At 49.5% G+C, this 8242-nt stretch overlaps 1 protein-coding gene across 1 annotated transcript in view; it reads right to left on the reverse strand.

The window, feature by feature from the left end:
• Nucleotides 1-7199, reverse strand: part of MAPKAPK3 (MAPK activated protein kinase 3) — a 108675-nt gene extending 101476 nt beyond the window's left edge. The window contains exon 1 of the mRNA XM_090021821.1: nt 2464-7199. The gene's annotated coding sequence lies outside the window, so the exon portion shown is untranslated. The remainder of the gene's footprint in view (nt 1-2463) is intronic.
• Nucleotides 7200-8242: the final 1043 nt, after the last annotated feature.

Below are 8242 nucleotides of genomic sequence, written 5' to 3' on the forward strand. Positions count from 1 at the left end.
ACCCTCTGGGGGCTGGGAACATTTTTCTTGCTATGTGGTACTGAGTGCCTAGCCTGGTGCCTAGCACCCTGGGGTTCTGAGTGCACTGGTGTAATAATGTGAAAATGTACAGGGAGAATTTGGGGGACTGTAGCTGGACATTTCCACTTGACTAGGAGGAGTACCTGTGAAACCACCTAAAGGGGAACTGTTTTCCCAGGCTTCCCCAAGCAATCTCTACAGAGTTCTCAGTTAAACTGCAACAGATGGTGCTCTTTATCACATAGTAGCAGTGTGAGAGTAGCCTGCTCTTGGCCCGTCCCTGATGGAATAAGGCAAAATGATTCAAAGGAACATTGCCACTTCAGGTCTGGCAGTCTCAGGCCTAGCACGTTATTATGTGTCACTGTTTCTTTGGAAACCATGCTCGTTTTGTTAATCCTATATAAGAAAATGGTCTGGCATGATGCAGTCTACTGTTTCACATGTCACTACAGTCATCTTGCCTGATTTCAGTCTCTTTGGATTTTACTGTACTTCCAACCTATTTTTCTCCATCCATCTCCTTCCCCCTCACATCACCTCTATGCATTTCTTCTGTGCAACACTTAGCAACATTCTCAACACCCAGCAATAGCAGCATCCCACTCTCTCAAGTCACATTCTGTGCCCAGCTACCCCAGAAGAATGCAATGTCATGTTTGTGCAGCACAGCCTAAAATGATCCCTGTTTTTGCACTTGCACACTTGTAAACTGAGCAATGCTCTGAGTTGCATCTGTGAGGTGCTTGCCAAATGCACTGATCTGAAATGCTGCTGCTCAGAAGTCCAGGGATATGCTAACACAGAAAGCCCTCCATGTCTTTGCCACCTCGTGCTGCTAGTCTATGCAGCTGCTGTGCTGACCCAGGCAGGCATCTATGAATTCACCATCTGCCATATTGGCCCTACAGACCTTTTGTGCTAGCTGCAGGTAGTCTCAGCATAGCAGATGTATCACATCCTCATCTAGTGATCCATGATACAGCCAAGAAGTCAAAGATACATGTAATGGGAGGTAATTAGTTGGACCAGCCAGCACTGTTTAGTCATCAAACCCAGCTGGGAAGGGGCCCATATAGCTCTGTCACATGCCATATTAAGGGGAAACACAAAAACTTGCGAAGTAAGGCTATCCCTGGACCACCTGACTAAAACAAATGACAGAAGCCCCAAGGCATTTCCCTTTGTGTTGATGTAGGTCCTGCCACAAACTCTTCCTCCTCACCCTGCTTCCACAGCCACTAACCGGAGTGGGCTGGCAGCCCCCAGATCTCTGAGAGGGTGGAGCACCTTTTTACAGTATTGAATCTTATTGTGATGTGACAGGGATCAGCCCTATTTGCTTATGTTTGGGAGGGTGCCCCACTTACTTGTAGACTTAAGTTTTGGGGTGGAACAAGTCTACGACCAACATTTGACTCATGGTCAATATGCACAACAGCTTCAGGCCCACCTGCATCAAGCATATCAGCCGGCGGCCAAAACCACTGGAAGGAACCAGCAGTGCCACAAGTCGCATTATGATGCCCGAGTCCATGAGCAAGGGCTGGAAGAAGGAAACCAGGTGCTATTGCAAAACCTGGGGCTAACTGGGAGACACAAGAACATTGATCATTGGTGGCCCAAATCCTATACTCCGGTGCGCCAGCTGGGAAACCTCCCAATATATGAGATTTCCCCTGAGTCTGGAGCCAGTCAAAGTCATGTGGTCCATCAGAACCTCCTGCTACCCATCGGTGAATTAGTGGGGCCCTCCCTGCCCAAGGTAGAGCTGTGAGAAGAAAGGTCCCGACTGCCACATAGAGTGAGGCCTTTTGCCAACAACCCTGCACTGGTGGTTCCTCCAGAGGAGTCGGACTTGGACTCTGACCATGACTGGTGGTACCCTACCATATTTCACCCAAGCTTAGGGGCCCCCACTCCCAAAGATGAGAGAGACTTGGGGGATACAGTCTGTGGGGCCTCACTTTGCAGGGCTGAAGAAGGGAAAGACCCACTGGTGGGCTCCAAACAGGAAACTATCCTTATGCCTTCACCTGCAAGCAGGGAAAACTCCTTGACTGAGAGGGAACCTGAGTCACCAAGACCCTCATACAGTCCTGCCCTGGACTACACCCCATGGCCGAGGCATGAGTGACAACCAGTCCACCGCTTCCCCTACGATGCCCAGCGATTGTCAGGGGAAGTACCCATCTCTGCCCCTTGGGCCCAATAGTCTCCAAGCTTGGGGTCTGGGCTTCACCGGGGTGGTGAAGGGTTCCACGGAGGAGGCTGTGACAGGCTAGGCAGTGGCAGCCTGGCCTGGGGGGTTTGAAAAGTTAAAAAATGATTGGTGGGGGAGTTTCCCTTTTCCCCACCAATCAGACCTGTAGAAGAGGAGAAGGCTGCCCCTTCCCTCACCCACGGGCCAGGTAGGGAAACCAGACCTGAGTGAAGACTCACCTCTGATGTCTCCTGATTAGTCTCACCAGCCACCTGGACGGGGATAAAAGGGGCAGTGCACTCTGGAGAAGATGACGAGGGATGAAGGAAAGGCGTCCTGAAGAGCTGCTAAGAGCTGGCCAGTGGGGTGGAGCAGTTGCCCCAGAAGGCAGTGGCTCGGCTCGGCTCGGCTTGGCCAGTAGGCACGAGGCGGTACGTGGTGAGTCTCCGGTGGGGACGTGAAGGTGCAGGAGCTGCAGGAGGCAGATTGTCTTGGCTGCTTGGTGAACAAGATGGTGTGGAGTGAGTCCTGGCAGGGATCCTGAGCCTGGAGCCACAGGAGGTGGCTTGACTCAGCTACAGCAGTGCAGAGGGCGGCGTGCGCAAGGGTCCAGGTGGGGCCGAAGCCCTCAGAGCTGGGAGGCAGCTTGGCTCGGTGCACAGGGTGGCATGCAGTGGGTCCGGGAGGGGCCCAAGCCCTGAGCTGCAGAAGGCAGCTTGGGCCCCTTTTTTCCATTTCTGTCGATCCCCAACGTGAAGCTGGGTGGCTGGCTCAGCATGCGGGCAGCACATGGAGGATCCTGGAGGGACTAGAGTCCTGGAGCTAAAAGTAGCAGCCCAGGCATTGATGGCTCAGTGGTAGAGTTCTTGTCTGCCATGTGGGAGACCCTGGTTTAATCTGCAGCCAAAGTGCCAGAGGGGTGAGTTGCTGGGAAGAGAGAATCCCCACTGGGGAGAAGGGATCTCTTCACCTCTTTCTTCCCTGGCCCCTCCAGGGTGCCTGCACTTCATATTTTGTGAAACCCTGTCTCTCAAGCTTTGTTGTTGATTTGGCTCTGCTAGATGTATATGTGTATCTAACCTTTACTGAATACCCTCTTGCTCCCCTGTACATATGTCATAGTCCAACCCAGTTATTCCCTTATTAAGTTGTACATGGTTAAGTTTCAACTGGTGTCTCAGCTGTACTCTATAGGGAGTAGAAGGAGAGCTGCTCCCCATAGGAAGCTACACCTCCCATAGTACACTAGTACCCACTAAATCCCTTCAGTTGGAGAGGGGATACCTTTTGTCTGAGTACCATCCAGTTTACACTTACCCTCCCAGGGTGCGTCTACATCTTGCCATACGGTGACGTTGCTATGGCATCGTGCTTTAGTACTTCCTTTTGAAAGTATTAAAGCACGGCGCAGTATGGTGATCACATACCTGGTGAACATGTAGACACATGTCACCATAGGGCAATGTGTAGAGATGCCCTGATAGAACAGATATGAAATGGCTGCTACTCATTCTATATTTAAGGTTGCAGGCTAGTTTCTTTTTAAACATGGATTTCACATCCTCTCTGTAATCCATCAGAAAATTCAGAATGAGCCTTGAAATGGGTAGGCTGGGTCTAGGGAAAAGGACAATAAGAAGCCATTTGATCAAGAGATTTCTAAAATAAGGAAATCTAAAAATGAGCTGTTGTTAAACAACAGAATTGTAACATTATGTATGTGTGCAACTACAGAAAAAATGAATAGGATACAAAGTAAGATTTTCTCACTGGACTCTCCCTTTGATACAAGGGCATGTGTCAAGAGCAGCGTTTATAACTGTTTAGGAACTAGATTTTAGACGAGGGTGCATGACAAAGTGCTGGCAGTTGCTGAGGTCCCTCACTCTCCCTGCTTCCTCCAAACCTAACAGAACATGGAAATGAGATAGTGGGGAGTGGGCCTGAAGAAGTTCCTGCTGGACAAAGCTGACTGAGGAGAAGGGTTGCTAATACAAGTCAAGCAGATGTGGGGACTTACCTCAGAGCCTATCACAGAAGCTGTGGCCCAGTCTAGCTCTTCACATAGCTGGCAATCCTCCTGTGGGAATGATGGTCTAATAAGCCAAATGAAGGCTCATTAGAAAAGTGGCATGACTTGAGCATGACCTGTCCCCTGAAGTCACATTTGCTGAGGCCCAGCAACATTTTGTACAAATGGAGGAGGAATGTCTGGTGGTAGCTGCATATGGAGTAAAAAGGTATTTGAGGGCAGGAGTGGAAACCTGATCCCTTCTAAGCTATCGAATGATGACAGAGGGTAGGAGTGCTAGGGACAGAGGGAAACTCTACAGGAATATGGAAGGTAAAGGGGAACAAGGGAACACATGATGGTATAGATAATTTGCTTTTACAGGGTCAGAAGCAGGAAATAGAGACAAACCCCTCACCTGCAGGAGTCCTGGACATTTTGTTGCTCCGAAGTCCATGAAGATATCATGAAAAGTTTCTGCAACCATTATTTCACTTTTTGTCTAGTCCTTGTACTTCTCTTTATTTATAATACAAAGAAGTGGACAGTTTCTAGAAAATGTAACAAGCTTAGGCTATGCATATTAAATTTGGCACAAGTAATGATGACTATAGTCATGGTTACCAACACTTTCTATTACAAGATTTTGTTTTCAGTTGCTTACAAAAATTCGTTAACCGCAAACCTTTCAGGCTCAAATTTTCCGTGCCAGGATTCTGCTTCATGTATCTTGATTCAAAGTATGATGGTTCATCACAGTGGAAGCAACAGAGGTAGACTTACCTATTGTGGAAACCTGAGTATAAATTTCCTTCTCTTTGTAAGCATTTTTTTTTAAATTAAAGGTGGTTTAAACCTTTCCTTCAGATGTACATGTGGAACTTCTAAAAGTTACATTAATGGATCTTTATGCCTGAAAATATATTGAAGCCTGATTCTCATTTTATACAGAAGCCACTTTCATGTCATGCCATGCCATGTCCTTAGACCAACACCCCTAGCACCTGTCCCCCATCAGAGCCTGATTCTCCTGTAACCCAAGGACACTTCATACCATTCAATTTGTTCAACTGGGAATTACAATAAGTTTACTACATTCTGTGCCCACTTTACCACCATCACCTCTGTGTACACTATACAAACACATGTAAATCAGGACAAAAATATTTTTTGAAATCAAATTAATGAATACTGTAGATGTTTGCTTTTTAGAATATAATTGGTATTTTTCTGGTTCTGAGATGGCAAAACCCCTTGCTGAAAGGAGTACTTCTAGGGGATGTGGAGGGACTCATTGCATCTGCAGGTGGAGCTTGGGGACCCCCAGTAGCAGGAGGTTCACCTTGAGGAACACCAGCTGCTCCACCAAACTAGGATCCAAAGAGGTGCGGTGGGGTGTCACTGCATCCCCAGCAATACTGAACACCCTCTTGCTTGGAACATTGGTTGGTAGACAGGACAGGTGTTCCTGGGCAACTGTGGCCAGATCCAGCCACATCTGGCTGTGGCTTGCCCAGTAGGCCAAGGGGCTGCACAGCAGCTGCTCCGTGTCCTCAGCAAGAGAGGCAGCCACCAAGGCCCGAGCACTACCTGCCTAATGGTGGTGTCTGGTACCTCTGGACCTCACCATAGAGGCCATGCCCTTGGCCCACATTAGCAGTGCCTGTGGTGGAAGAGGAGACTGGCTGCTGGATGGTGTACTGGCACAGGACAGTGGATCCCCCTCTTCCACATCCCCCCAACTCCACCCTTCTGCCTCCCTGACTCTCTTTATCAGCACCTCCGTCCACTGATCCAGGGTTTTTCTGCTGCATATGCTGATGCTCCCCTTCACCTTCAGGTCACACATGGCAGCCAATCGCCAAGCTGGGGCCAGGGCACGGGGGGTGGGGAAGGGGGTGGTGCACTCCCCGGCAGACCCAGATGTGGACTTGAACTACTTCTGGTCCACTTCTGGGTTTGTCACCAAGCACATGGCAGGTCTCCCCCCGCACTCCTGTGGGACACCTGCTACCTCAAGGTATGTAGAAAAAGCTTTTATAGCTGTGCCTGTGTCTAAATTGCTGATTTTCTGAATCAGCATTGAATCTTCAGATTCAGCCGAATCGACTCAGAGACAGTGATCTGAATCAACTAATAGAATCACTGTCCCTGATTTGGGCTGAATCTGAATCCAAATCGAATAGGGCCCGCTTCGCACACCCCTACTGGAAGACACAGGCCAGTAACTGACCCCAAGGCAGAAAGCAGCTCAGTTCAAAGAATGCTGCTTTTTATGCTGGTTTTCCATACCTCCCCAAGAGCACTGGGATTGGAAGGGACCTCAGGGAAGGATCAGAGTCACTGCCCAGCTACAGAGTCAATATCAGAGCAGTCCTTCCCCACTCTTCCTCCTCCCTCTCCTTACTTTCTGTTCCTTACAAGCAAGCCCAGCTTCGAAACTCAAAATGTTTCAAAAGTTTCAAAACATTTTGACAGCCCTCATTTTGTTTCAAGGCTGTTTCAAAGCCTTTCGTTTTGATTTCACTGTTTTGAACTTGAAACAAGCCAAAACAGTGTCGAAACGAAACACCCAGCAATTTCACTCAAACCTAATGTCTCTGTGTGTGCACCTGTGTATGAGAGTGTTGCACTATAACACAGTCCAGTTTTTCTTTGCATTCTGGGAAATATTAGTCTAGAACTCAGTACTATAAGGAGAAAGACTAAAATCAATGCATGAGTTTGATTGATAACTTGGTACGTTGTGCTGTGGAAGTAGTAACATGCAGGTATACACGTCAGTGAGAAAGAATAGTTTACACCAGGCCTGTGCAAAGCCTTGGATTCGGATTTGGGTGATTCGGGGGATGGTGATTCAATTCGGTGATTCAAATCACTGTCTCAAATCAATTTGGCTGAATCTGATTCAGAGATTTGACTGCAGCCAAATCAGCTGAATCTCTGAATCAGCCCCATCCCCTGCCCACTCTCCCAGCTCCCGGCTCTTTGGAAAAACAAAGCCCCCACTTACTGGCTGCTGCCAGGTGGGGGGGCGATTCCCATTGCCCCCCATTGCCTCATGCCACGTGGGGGGCTCCGCTATGAGCCCCTTGACCCCTGCCCACTGTCCCAGCCCCCTCCACCCCCCACCATGGCTGCCTTGCCTACCCCACCTCCTGGCCGTTAAAAAAAAAAAAAAGCCCCACTCAACCTGACACGCCAGCTGCTGCCAGGTTGGGGGGTGATCCCTGCTGCCCCGTGCTGCATGGGGGGGCTCTGCCATGAGCCCGCAGAAGCCCCAAGGCCACTACAGCAGCTGAGAGCCTGGGGGGGTGTTTTGACTTTTTGAAAGGCCTGGAGCTGGGCTGAGTGGTGCAGTCATGGGTGGGGGGCAGGGACTGGGAGAACAGGCAGGGTCAGGGGACTCATGGCAGAATCCCCCACACAGCATGGGGCATTAGGGGGCAGTGGGGATCACCCCCCACACCTGGCAGCAGCTAGTGAGTGGGTGCTTTTTTCAAAGAGCCGGGAGCTGGGGCTAGGTGGGGCAGCCATGGGGGGGCTGGGAGAGAGGGTGGGGTCATTCAGGGGGCTGGGGGAGCAGGCAGGGGATAGGATCCCCTCCCCCCTTCTTCGCCCCCCCCCTCCCCTGCCCCCCACTTACCACCATGGAGTCCAGGTCCAGTTCCCTGTTGCAGCCAGCAGGGCCGCCTGAATTGCCAAAGTTCTCCAAATCTTTTCTGAATCCATTCAGAGAGCTTTGAATTGATTCAGACCTTTTAATTGGTCTCCTGATTTGATTAGGATTTGGAGATTCGACCACTGAATCAGGCTGAATCTCCTCCAATTCGAATCAGTACCCAAAGCTTCATACAGCCCTACTGTACACATTCCAGTAGGCTACATTGTAAATCTCTTGAGTGATGGGGGGAATGGGTTCTACTGAATCTCTCATTTCTACTTACAGCATCTGTTTGTAAAAAAAAGTTAATATCTGTCACTGAGATATGGAAAGGCAAACTCAT

Source organism: Crocodylus siamensis, chromosome 11 (assembly GCF_052110815.1).
Source record: "Crocodylus siamensis isolate JL-2025a chromosome 11, ASM5211081v1, whole genome shotgun sequence".
Lineage (NCBI taxonomy): Eukaryota > Metazoa > Chordata > Crocodylia > Crocodylidae > Crocodylus > Crocodylus siamensis.